Below are 14,691 nucleotides of genomic sequence, written 5' to 3' on the forward strand. Positions count from 1 at the left end.
GTACATTGGTAATCCTCAACGAATAGATTATATTAGAAAACTAACAGAAGACGAAGAGGACGAAGAGGATGGTCCTCCACCCCGTAAACGCAAATGGTGTACTTATAAGCAATAATACTAATATTCTATTGTAAATTATTGACATTTTTAAGTATATAGAAAGAAAGAAAGATGAATGAGCCCTACCTTAATTATTACACACATCAAGCAGGAGGTGATTATAACGTGTATAGAGGTACAGCATATCAAGAAGGTTATGGCATTGGTAGTTTTCTAGGAGGTTTATTTCGTACTGTATTTCCTTTATTAAAACAAGGTGCAAAAACTGTTGGTAAAGAATTGATACGTACAGGAATTAATGTAGCAGGAGATGTACTAGATAATAATAGACCTATTGAAGAGTCTTTGCATGATCGATGGCAAGAAGCTAAAACAAATTTAAAAAATAAAGCTGAAAATAAATTAAATCAAGTGTTGGAAAGATCTGGAAGAAGAAAAAGAAGGAAAGTTCATTTTAGTGGTGGTGGTGGTGTGAAACGGATAAAAAGATCCAAAGATATTTTTGATTGATTGATGATTGACTATGGAGCAAAGTGATAGTTTTTATCTCACACTTCCTAGCAATAGTTCTATGAAATATTTTCCTCAAAATACTCTTGCTTGTTATACTACTAAATTATATAAACCTATTGTACTGGAGAAGGGAGTGTGGGAAACAGCTGTTGTTGAAGTACATTATACAAGTTCATTTCAGAATGTTTCCAAATATACAAATAATATTTATTATCGTCTCATGAATACAAAAAACTGGAACATAACTCAAATCTTACCAGGCCACTATTATCATGTTGATGATATTCTATCTCAAATTAATCATAAAAGTGATATATTAAATTTACAATTAAAAGTCAAAGCATCAGTGAAACGAATTGAGGTTAATAGAGTAATAAAAGATCAAGAGAAGCATATACAAGTACGCCTATCTCCTGAACTAGCCAGAATACTAGGTTTTGATCATATTCAACAAGAAGATATTGCAGTTGTGCATCATGCTCGTTATCCACCTGATTTACAAAAAGCGCTACCTACACTTATGTATATTTACAGTGATATTGTAGAACCACAAATGGTGGGTGACACCGTAGCTCCATTGTTACGTATTATAAATACAAATATTACAGAGCATGGTATTAATAATGTACATATTTTTGATAATCCTCATTATGTGCCAGTGCAACGTAAACAATTTGATCAAATTATTATTGATTTAAGAGATAGTACAGGTAATCCACTTCCTTTCCAATATGGCAGTGTATGTGTAAAATTACATTTTCGTAGACGTAATATGATATTGTAAATTTTACCATGTGTGAATATTAAAGTAGTAGTCCCCGGCGTTGGCCCGAATGACTCATCCTCACTCTCTTTTACGACCGGGATTTTTGAACTTCGTTCCCTTTTACGGCTAAGATGAATGATTTGGTACCTCTATTCTGATTGGCTGAGAGAGGTCACGTGACGTTAGGCCCCGCCCACGCGGGAAATTCAAATTTCCAGGTCACGTGGTATGACGTCATGAGTCACCCTGCGGGGAAATCCCTCACTAATTTGTTCCCTTTTACGGGTAAGATGAGTGTTTATGATTGGTTGACAAATGTACGTGATTTTAGACCCTGCGATATTTGAAATTCGTTCCCTTTTACGGGTAAGATGAATCCTTTTGGTACCCCAATGCTGATTGGTTGATAGAGGTCACGTGATCTTAGGCCCTGGGATTTTTAAAATTCGTTCCCTTTTATGGGTAAGATGAGTGGTTTGGTACCTTGAATTTGATTGGTTGATAGCGGTCACATGATCTTAGACCCTGGGTTTTGAAATTTGGGTATCCTCTTTGATGAGTGCTTTGGTACCTCGATTCTGATTGGCCGACAGAGGTTACATGATCTTAGACCCGCCACACGGTGAACAGGTCACATGGTATGACGTCATGTTTTACCCTTGCGGGGAAATCCATCACTAATTCGTTTCCTTTTACGTGTAAGATAAGTGCTTTGGTACCTTGATTCTGATTGGATGATAGAGATCACGTGATTTTAGGTCCTAGGATTTTTGAAATTAGGGTGTCCTTTCTGATGTATACTTTGGTACCTCAATTTTGATTGGTGGATAGAAGTCACATGATCTTACCCCCCCCCAGTCCATGAGGGAAATACAGAGCGATATGACGGCGATCCATCCTAGACCGGGATCTTAGAATTTAGTTCCCTTTTTATGGTTATGCGTAAAGTTCCCATGAAGGGTTCAACCTCCTCCTTAAATAACCTTTTTTTTGGTATCATGATATTGTACTGAAGTTTACATTAAATATTATCGTTCTCTTTGGCAGATAAGATGATTACCAGCTTTCTTACCTTGATGGAGATCCTGTCCTTGAATTAGTAGCCTATGTCTCTGGAAGTAACAATGGTGAAAGAGGGGTGTCGCTTGTAGATTTCTTATAACACATTGTTGTGAGTTTAAGCGATTTTTTAAACGCTCAGTAAGCGCTTCAATTATGGAAACAGTGTTGCCAGATTTTTCTTACCTAAACTGCTCCGATTCTTTTCGAAACGGTTTCGCAGAGTACAAGAAATTTTAAACTAAAAAATTTTTCGAACTAAAAAATTTCAAAACTAAAAAAATTTTAAACAAAAATTTTCAAACAAAAAATTTTGAAACAAAAAAGTTTCAAACAAAAAATTTTCGAACCCAAAAAAAATTTCGAACTAAAAAATTTTGAAACAAAAAAAGTTTCAAACAAAAAAATTTTCGAACCCAAAAAAAATTTCGAACTAAAAAAAAATTGAAACAAAATTTTGTCGAAGTAAAACATTTTTTAAAAACAAAAGTTTCGAACTAAAGATGTAAACCACATCTAAAAATTTTCAAATCAAACTTTTTATCGAACTAAACTTTTAAAATTTTCGAACTAGAAATTTAAACCAGGTTTAAGAAAAAATCCTAAGAAATGTTTTTCCAGGAATCGAACTCAGGTCTTTCAAACCAAAGATGTGTATGCTAGCCGCTTAGCTATGAATGAATTCGGTTTTAATCGATCTTGGTGGGTTTCGAACCATGGTCCTTGAAAAGGATATACATATACTTTAAGAAAATAAATCTGACAGTGTAACACTTCTCAAATCAAACTTTTTATCGAACTAAACTTTTAAAATTTTCGAACTAGAAATTGAAACCAAGTTTTAGAAAAATCCTAAGAAATGTTTCTCCAGGAATCGAACTCAGGTCTTTCAAACCAAAGATGTGTATCCTAACCGCTTAGCTATGAATGAATTCGGTTTTAATAGTGCTTAGTGGGTTTCGAACCATGGTCCTTGAAAAGGATACACATATACTTTAAGAAAATAAATCTGACAGTGTAACGTTGATTAAAATAAAATGCTGATAGACTTCTTTGTGTGACGACATACAAGCACATATGATTGAAAATGCAAACGTCAGCGGATCGCATTACTTTAGTTTTACTACGAACGTGTCAGCATGATTCATGAAAAAAGCAAACATTGACATTCTCGTATGGAATATGAGGAAAATGAAATGTCGTCACAGTTACGACAAGTAGTGACATGATCCTGACAGAAAGCATTTGGGATCAGAACTGTGATACTAGATGTTGTAACTATTGAGAAACTTGAATGACGTCACGATCGATTGTTACACATCGTTTTCGTTCGTGATTCATGACGAAAAGCAGCGAGCGTTTTGATTGGTTCGTTGTGATGTCATTTTATAAATTTCCTCGTTTCTGATTGGCTGACGGTGACATCGTTTTCACAACGACCTAAATAAAAATCTAAATTTCATTTTTCAAATCCTACATCGCTCTCAACTGTGAAGTGAAGAAGATCTGCTTTTTTAGAAGTGTCTTCATTTAAGCTTTACTGCACCGACTTTTTGTTCATTGAATTTGAGGTAAGTTCAGTGAGATTTTATTTTTCACACAAGATTCGAAAATCATTTTTATTTTATATTTGTGGGGGTGGATCACTCATACACTGTTTTACTTTTAGTACGAAATATTTAGACTATGAAGGAATTAGTGGAATGGGAAAGTGGGAGTACGAATCAGGAACCCCCACACATTAGAAGTAAGCACGATAAATGATATGGTTTAGCGTCCCTTCAGCGAGCACCCGTCGGTAATTGAGCCATGGCCAGAAAAATGTGTATGCTTAGTTTTGAAAAGAATGCATTACAAAATTTCAGAAACTATGCCTGAGAATAATATGGTTCGATACCCTTTGAAAGCATTAGCGTCCCTTCAGCTTAACGTGATATTCGAGCAACCATCCGGGATTGAACCTGGGCCAGAGGCGTGTACGTCAACCATTTAGCTTAGTTTTGAAAAGAATGTATGATAATGCGTGAGAATATTAAATTTCAGAAAAGGCTTGACAGCGATCCGATGTGGGAAAGCAAACCCCACCGAGGATTGAACCAGGGCCTTCCACGTTAAAAGCATGTACGCTAACCGCTTAGTCACAATAATAAAAAAATACGCTATACAGATTTTGTTTCGACAATTACGTATGTGTTACGTTAATGCTTGATGAATCTCTTCAACTTGCAAACGCATCATTTAAAGGTCGTTGTGAGTGGGGAAAAAAAAATGCTTACGCGTACTTTGTCACATCTCAGTACTGTTGAAACATTCATTCATTCATGCATTCTTTTTATCACTATAGAATGGTAGGTCAGTTACATGCTGATGTAGTGCTCTCGAGTTTGACAGCAATAAAACACTCATTTCAGTAACATAATTATTTTTTTAAAAAAACTTTGATTTTTAGTACGCGTGCTTTCATAATGAGATTCTGAACGTCACCGCCAGGAATCAAACTCAGGACCTTTACATGAATTACTTAGTTAAGAATTTATCATGAATGTTATGATTTCCTGGGCTAAGCGGTTAGCATACGCGCCTTTGGCGTGGGAGACCAGGGTTTGATTCCCGGCGGGAGCTCATGTGGTTCGGATTCCACGTTAATCAGTAGGTCCACGTCTCATATAGCCTCGCTGCTGAAAGGGACGCTAAACTAAAAATCAAAAAATCAACTCAAATTCACGCTGCTCAATTCCTTTTTCCCATTACATATTTGTTTTACCGTACCTGTTTGTTTGTTTTCATTTTTAACCATGGTCGAATCGGGTTTTACTGTTTGTAATGAAATCACTCGTCATTATAGACGATTTATGTACGTTTATGTATTATGAGGTGTGTACGTCAGCCATTTAGCTTAGTTTTGAAAAGAATGTATGATAACGCGTGAGAATATTAAATTACAGAAAAGGCTTGACATGCCCCGACGTGGAAAAGCAAACCCACCGAGGATTGAACCAGGGCCTTCCACGTCCGAAGCATGTACGCTAACCGCTTAGTCACAATAATAATAAAAAAAATACGCTATACAGATTTTGTTTCGACAATTACGTATGTGTATCGTTAATGTTCGATGAATCTCTTCAACTTGCAAACGCATCATTTAAAGGTCGTTGTGAGTGGAAAAAATGCTTACGCGTGCTTTATCACATCTCAGTACTGATGAAACATTTATTCATTTCATGCATTCTTTTTATCACTATAGAATGGTAGGTCAGTTACATGCTGATGTAATGCTCTCGAGTTTGACAGCAATAAAACACTCATTTCAGTAACATAATTATTGTTTAAAAAAAACTTTGATTTCTAGTACACGTGCTTTCATAATGAGATTCTGAACGTCACCGACAGGGAATCAAACTCAGGACCTTTACATGAATTGCTTAGTTAAGAATTTATCATGAATGTTATGATTTCCTGTTTATTAGGTGATTAAGATTTTTCTTTCTTCTTTTCTTTGTAGTAAATTCACGCTGCTCAATTCCTTTTTTTCCCACATTACATATTTGTTTTACCGTACCTGTTTGTTTGTTTTCTCCTTTTATTAACCATGGCCGAATCGGGTTTTACTGTTCGCAATGAAATCACTCGTCATTATAGACGATTTAACATCGAGGGCAGAATGCTCGAAATTCAATTCAACGCACCACCCGTAGGAACCGATATCATACAGTATGTACATAATAGTTTCCAAGCAATGCTGGACCATTTGTTAGTCAATGTCGACGATGAGGCGATGGTTGGTTTATCGGTAATATCACCACGCAACACGAATAAACCATTTTGGGTGAGTTTTCGCCAAGCGCGAAACCTGACACTGGAAACGATGTGGGCCTCGTTCGAAAGAGTGTTACAAAGTAACAATGCATTTCTCCTGCACGAACCATTCACCGTTCATTTTCATCGTGTGGATATTCCACGTGGCTACGGCGGCGGTTTGCGGCAAGGAGTACTGGAGAACGAAGAGTTATTACGTACCAAGCGAGGGATTGTACGTGTACAAAATCAAGATTCAAGGTGCTTGGCGTACGCCCTTGTTATTGCTATTGGTCTGAAGGCATACAAGAATGTAGATGTGCAACGTTATAAGCAGTATCAACGCCAATCGAAATATGTTGTGGACCAAGAAGTCGATGCGCTATGTGCAAATGCAGGAGTGAATTTGGATCATGGTGCCAGTGTAAATGAAATTCGACAATTCCAGTCATACCTCAAAGAATATAAAATTACAGTGTATACCAGTTTCACAGGCCATGATATCATGTACGAGGGGCCCAACGATGAAAATCGCACTCCCATAAATTTGATTTGTTTGGCTGGCCATTTTGATATCATTCAGTCTTTAACTGCTTGTTTTGCAACCAATTTCTACTGTGAGGCGTGCCATAAAAAATATAGTAAACGCAATGAACATGTGAAAAATTGTCCTGTAACGTGCTCCAAATGTCTACAGAGACCTCTATGCGACAAGAACCAAACGCCCGGACAACGACTTCATGATTGCAATGAGATCTTTTGCAATGTATGTAAGAAGATTGTTCCAGGATCGCATCAATGTTTTATGCTTCCCGATCGACAATGCTTGAAACCTGGTGTTCCTTCACTCATGCACGCAAAGAAAGCCTTATTGATTTTCTATAATATAGAATCTATGCAGGACAAAAATATTGGTGATAATACGTATGTACACATTCCAAATTTATTGGTTGCAGAACAAGTATGTTATGCATGTGTTGAAAACAATAATATTCAGCAGTCTTGCAGTACGTGTGGTCAGCGCCAGCATATTTTCCAAGGAGAGGATCCAGTTTATAATTTTCTCCAGTACTTGCGGGAACGTCGTCCCAATATAAATAGGATTTTCTGTGTCGCACACAACGCTAAGGGATACGATGGACATTTTATTTTAAAGGCTATGGTAGAACAATGCCAATGGAGACCTGACGTCATATTAAATGGGACCAAGATACTGAGTTTAACCTTGAATAATCTGACGTTCATTGACTCGTTGAACTTCCTACCTATGGCATTAAGTAAATTGTCAAAAGCGTTCAATTTACCCGCAACCAAAGGCTACTTCCCACATTTCTTCAACACCAAGGAGAATCAATCGTATATTGGACCACTTCCAGAAACGAAGTATTATGGTGCAGATGAAATGGCCGTCGAAGACAGGAACAAGTTCATGCAGTGGTACAACGATCATCGTAATGATACGTTTGATTTCCAGAAAGAAATTCTCAAGTATTGTATTCAAGATGTCAATGTACTGCGACAAGCATGCGTTTCGTTTATGACGTCATTTGAAACAGAAACCAAAGTGAATCCCTTCTTGGAGACGATCACGATTGCAAGTGCTTCCAATTTAGTATTCCGCCGGAATTTCCTTAAACCTAATACCATTGGAATTCTACCGGCACATGGCTATCGATGGAGAAGTACCCAATCGATCGCTGCAATGCAATGGCTGGCCTACATTGAAAAAACCGAAGAAAAACAAATCTTACATGCGGCCCGACAAAAAGAAGTGTTTATTGCGGGATTCCATGTTGATGGCTACTACCAAGATCCTGAGACGTTAGAGGAGCACGTCTACGAGCATGCCGGCTGCTTTTACCACGGGTGTAAAGTATGTTTTACTACAGGCCGTAATCAGCCCATCTACAGCAATCCAGAAGACACCATGGAATTCCGTTATGAACGAACGCAACGCAAAAATGCAAGACTGCGTGAATTGGGGTACATTGTACATGAAATGTGGGAGTGTGAATTTAATCAGTTCTTAAAACAAAATCCTGCAATGGCGACGTATCTGAAGAATCACCCGTACATGAACCGCAGACCATTAAATCCAAGAGATAGTTTTTTTGGAGGAAGGACCAATTGCGTGAAATTGTACCACCAAGTCGACGAAAAAGCGGGGGAAGTAATAAAATATTTCGATATTGTCTCGCTTTATCCTTACATCAATAAGTGTGCTAAATACCCTGTAGGCCATCCACGAATTTATCTACAGGGTGATGAAAATATACCACCAATAAATAAAGTCAATGGTCTAATCAAAATGACGATATTACCAAGTCGCCATCTTTATCATGGTCTCCTGCCTTACCGATGCAACAAGAAACTACTCTTTCCACTGTGTGCTGCGTGTGCCGAAGAAATGAACCCAGACCCTACAGCAACGTGTACACACAACGATCAGGAGCGATGCCTCACTGGAACATGGGTATCATATGAAATCCAGAAAGCAGTAGAATTAGGATATCAACCAGTGGAAATTTTTGAAATTTGGGATTATGACATTGAACAATATGATCCCATCACGAAAACAGGTGGCTTGTTCACGGAATATATCAATACGTTTTTGAAATCAAAAATGGAAGCGTCTGGCTGGCCTAGTTCCTGTGTGACCGAAGAAGACAAATCAAAATTCATACAAACCGTCCTGGAGCGTGAAGGTATTGCATTGGATCCGTCCAAAATTGAAAATAATCCTGCACGAAGAAGTTTATCTAAGCTTTGTGTTAACTCTCTATGGGGAAAGCTTTGCCAAAGATCAAACTTTAGCCAGACCACAATTATTGACCGGCCGGAAGAATTTTATGAAAAACTCACTTCCCCCGACATTAAACTCCATCAAATTGTACCCATCAATGATACGATGTTGTATGCGTTCTGGGAGTACAATGAACATGTGCCTGTTCAAAACCGAAACACCAATGTCGTGTTAGGTGCATTTACAACATGTCAGGCACGCCTGGAACTGTACAAGTACCTGGAAATGTTGCAGGAACGTGTTTTATATTTCGACACGGATTCTGTGATATTTACGGAGAAGCCCGGGGAGCCAACCATTGAACCTTCAACGTACTTGGGATGCTTATCGAATGAGATGGAGTCTTACGGACCACGAGCATACATCAAAACATTTGTCAGTGGAGGACCAAAAAATTACAGCCTAGAAATATACAATCCGGATACCAACGTCACCAGTTACATATGCAAAATTAGAGGATTTACATTAAATTACAATGCAGGACAACAATTAAATTTCAATACGCTAAAAGAAATGATTACAAATCAATGCCGTGGACAAGTCACCATCACTATCCCCCATAAGATATGCAGGACCAAAGACCATACCATCGTCACACGCAAAGAAGAAAAAATGTACAGTATCCAGTACACAAAACGTCGATTTAAAGAATTCAATTCTTATGATACGGTTCCGTACGGGTACGTTAAAAAACAGAAGATGGAACTGGAAAAAGAAGATGAAGAAGAAAAAACTGTAAACACCCAATAAGGCCGCCATTTCTTTTTTCCTTTTCCTTTTCTTCTTTCCCTTCCTTAACCACAAAGCAGCAACACCAAGAAGAAAATGAAGTACCCACAAGAGTTCATAAATCATCAACATCACCATCAGTGGAAGAAATGCAGTCATCTCGTACCGAAGGAGGAACCTTGACCATAAAGCTGCAACACCAAGAAAAAATGCAGTACCCAGAAAAAGTTCGTAAACATCCATCAGTGGATGAAATGGTGTTATCTCGTACCCGAGGAGGAAGATGAGCCTAAGCACATCCATCATTTACGAGTAAGTTTTATTTCTCTCTTATCAATATTGACTCATTTTTATTGTTTCAGAAAAAAGAAATTCTTAAAGTAATCCGTCGTTTCTTCTTTTTCTTTACAGGATACGTCTACAACATTCGAAGATGATGACACGTCCAACATATTCATTAAACTAGATCCTGTATTTATTATGTTAATAAACATGTATAGGAAGACCACATACTTTTCGTTAAAATACAACAAGTTGAAAAAAAAATGTGTTTTATTATTTCTTGAAACCCTGAACACTTGTTTTCAAATAAATGGTAATCTTGAAAATTTAAGGTGGAAAATATATCCAAGATTTGGTTTACATGATTTTGTTCGAAAAAATAATTAAAGATTTTTTAGTGTCCAAAATTTGGTTTTTAATTTAGTTCGAAAAAAATTTGGATTTGAAAATGTTCAAATGTGGTTTACAACTTTAGTACGAAACTTGTTTTTAAAAATTGGTTCTAAATTTTTTGTTTAAATTTTTAGTTCGAAAAATTTTGATTTGAAAATTTAGTTCGAAAGTTTTTAGTTTAAAATATTTTTCGAAAAATTTTTAATTTTTTTAGTTCGAATTTTTTTTTGGGTTCGAAAATTTTTTGATTTGAAAATTTAGTTCGAAAGTTTTTAGTTTAAATTTTTTAGTTCGATTTTTTTTGAAATTTTTGTTTTAAAATTTTTAGTTCGAAAATTTTTTTTGTTTGAAAATTTTTTAGTTCGAAAAAATTTTTAGTTTAAAATTTCTTGTACTCTGCGGAACCGTTTCGAAAAGAATCGGAGCAGTTTAGGTAAAAAAAATCTGGCAACACTGTTTCCATTAATGAAGCGCTTACTGAGCGTTTAAAAAATCGCTTAAACTCACAACAATGTGTTATAAGAAATCTACAAGCGACACCTCTCTTTCACCATTGTTACTTCCAGAGACATAGACTACTAATTCAAGGACAGAATCTCCATCAAGGTAAAAAAGCTGGTAATCATCTTATCTGTCAAAGAGAACGATAATATTTAATGTAAACTTCAGTACAATATCATGATACCAAAAAAGGGTTATTTAAGGAGGAGGTTGAACCCTTCATGGGAACTTTACGCATAACCATTAAAAAAAAAAAATCCCGGTCTAGGATGGATCGCTGTCATATCGCTCTGTATTTCCCTCATGAACTGGGGGGGGGTAAGATCATGTGACTTCTATCCACCAATCAAAATTGAGGTACCAAAGTATACATCAGAAAGGACACCCTAATTTCAAAAATCCTAGGACCTAAAATCACGTGATCTCTATCATCCAATCAGAATCAAGGTACCAAAGCACTTATCTTACACGTAAAAGGAAACGAATTAGTGATGGATTTCCCCGCAAGGGTAAAACATGACGTCATACCATGTGACCTGTTCACCGTGTGGCGGGTCTAAGATCATGTAACCTCTGTCGGCCAATCAGAATCGAGGTACCAAAGCACTCATCAAAGAGGATACCCAAATTTCAAAACCCAGGGTCTAAGATCATGTGACCGCTATCAACCAATCAAATTCAAGGTACCAAACCACTCATCTTACACATAAAAGGGAACGAATTTTAAAAATCCCAGGGCCTAAGATCACGTGACCTCTATCAACCAATCAGCATTGGGGTACCAAAAGGATTCATCTTACCCGTAAAAGGGAACGAATTTCAAATATCGCAGGGTCTAAAATCACGTACATTTGTCAACCAATCATAAACACTCATCTTACCCGTAAAAGGGAACAAATTAGTGAGGGATTTCCCCGCAGGGTGACTCATGACGTCATACCACGTGACCTGGAAATTTGAATTTCCCGCGTGGGCGGGGCCTAACGTCACGTGACCTCTCTCAGCCAATCAGAATAGAGGTACCAAATCATTCATCTTAGCCGTAAAAGGGAACGAAGTTCAAAAATCCCGGTCGTAAAAGAGAGTGAGGATGAGTCATTCGGGCCAACGCCGGGGACTACTACTATTAATAGTAAGAAACAAAAATGCAGTGTGAGTGTATGAAATCAGAATTAGATTTATTTGCTGGTTTACCCACTCAAACCAGTATTATAGGTAATAAAATAGTTCCATATAAGCCTGTGGCTTCAATAGCTGATAATGCACCAATAGAATTTGTAGTCCCCGGTCATGGGGATGACTATATTGACTTACCGCACACAATGTTATATGTTAAAGGTAAAATTACTAAATCAGATGGTTCTAATTTAACTTCTGCCGATAAGAAAATCGGCCCTGTAAATGATTTTCTCAATGCAATGTTCAGTGAAGTGCAATTATATTTAAATAATCAAATTATTTCCTACTCTTCACATACATATCCATATCGATCGTATATTGAAAAACTACTAAATTATAATGTTGAAGCTAAAACAACGCATCTTCAAACATCAATGTGGTTTAAAGATACTGCAGGACATATGGACAGTGTGGCCGATGCTAATGTAGGATTTAAACAACGTTTTCTTCTCACTGCTTTAAGTCAGTCATTTGAATTATTGGGTTATATTGATGCTGATATTTTCAATCAGGAGAATTTTTTACTGAATGGTGTACAATTGCGTATTAAACTAATTCCAGCTAAACCTACATTTTGTCTAATGGGTGACGCAGATGCTGATGGAAAAGTTGTAATTACAGATGCAACATTGCTTGTGAAAAAGGTTGATGTATCACCAGGAGTTAAAATAGCACAAAACAAAGTATTACAAAATCCTAAATTTAGAATAAAATATCCTATAACAAAAGTGCAGGTGAAGACAGAAACTCTGCCACAAGGAATTACGGATAGTACACTTCCAGATCTGTTTTCAGGCATAGTGCCTAAACGTATTATTATTGGTTTTGTTACTAATACTGCTTTCAATGGTACTTATCAAACAAATCCATTCAATTTTCAACATTTTAGTATGCCATTTTTAATACTGTATGTTGATGGAACTCCAATGCCCTTCAAACCTTTACAACCGGATTTTAATAATAATCTATATGTACAAGCATATTCTACGTTATTTACAGGTTCAGGTATTTATTATTCTAATCAAGGTAATGATATTTGACGTGCTGAATATCCTAATGGTTATACTCTACTGGTGTTTGATTTAACTCCTGATTCAAGCGCAAGTGCTGCATTTCATACTAGTCCACAACGGCAAGGAAGTGTACGTTTAGAGGTTCATTTTAAAGAAGCACTGCCATCTCCTGTAACAACAATTATTTATGGTGAATTCTCTTCAGAATTAGAAATTGATTTCCAGAGAAAAATATATATTAATTAAAGAAAAAAATGTTAAATACAATTGAGCTTTATGAAGCATTACAACAAAATTTGCCTAAAGATCATTTTATTGGTGTATATGCTGCTGATGAGTTACCTTTGTTTATTCATACATTTCCAGCCGCCATAATTATAAATACTGATTCTAGTGATAAGCCTGGTGAACATTGGGTTGCTGTTTATATATCTAATATGTGTGTGGGAGAGTATTTCGATAGCTATGGTATACCTCATTATATACAACATCATATAAGGTTTTTAAAACGAAACTGTCTGTATTATACGTGGAATAATAGACGTATTCAAGGTGATTTATCTCAATTTTGTGGACATTACTGTTTTCTATATCTAGCATGTCGTGCATCTGGTTATTCGATGCACGATTTTTTAAACAAATTCTCACTCACCACTATTGATGCTAATGATATTATGCTTTATTCATTTATGAGAGTATGATGATGTTATTTTTTTAAACTCCGCCATTGCCGGTCCCAAGCCCTGGATGAGAAAGGAGGAGGGTTGGGGGTGTTGCTACCCCCGTAAAAGAAAATAATCTCTGCCATATTGATGGAATTCTCTGCTGTGTGTTCGTAAAAACGAGTTCACCCCTGCTATGTTTCGTAGTCTCTGTCTGATACGCTATGTTCAATTAAGGGTTGAAGTCTGATGTTCTGCTATGGTAAAATAGGGGTTGGAAAACGAGTACATCCTTAAAATGGAGGTGATTGTGTGTTACGTAGTGTTGATAGTCTCATGTTCAAATAGGGGTTGGAAAACGAGTACACCCCTGGTATGTTTCGTAGTCTCTGTCTGATGCGCTATGTTCAAATAGGGGTTGGAAAATATACCATACTCTTTTACTAGTTCTGTTATGTTATGTAGTCTGATGCTAAAGGGTTGAAAACGAATACACCCTTGCCATGTTTCGTAATCTTAAGTGTTCGTAAAAGGAAACGAGTTCACCCTTAAAAATATGCTCATAAAAGAGAATGAATACACCCCATATTCTTATCTGTTATCTGCTATGTTAAAATAGGGGTTGAAAAATATGCTCATAAAAGGGAACGAGTTCACCCCTTAAAAAGTGGTCATAAAAGAGAACGAATACACCCTTGTGTGTTACGTAGTCTTATGTTCTGCTGTGTGTTCATAGTCTCAGTGTAATTTCTGCTATGTTAAAATAGGGGTTGGAAACGAATACACCCCCGTACTCTTATGTGTTATCTGCTCTTCTATGTGTTCGTAATTTCTGCTATGTTAAAATAGGGGTTGGAAAATATGCTCATAAAAGAGAATGAATACACCCCATATTCTTATCTGTTATCTGATCTTCTGTTATGTTACTTAGTCTGA

Source organism: Thermobia domestica, chromosome 4 (genome assembly GCF_964235325.1).
Source record: "Thermobia domestica chromosome 4, izTheDome1.hap1.1, whole genome shotgun sequence".
Classification (NCBI taxonomy): Eukaryota; Metazoa; Arthropoda; class Insecta; order Zygentoma; family Lepismatidae; genus Thermobia; species Thermobia domestica.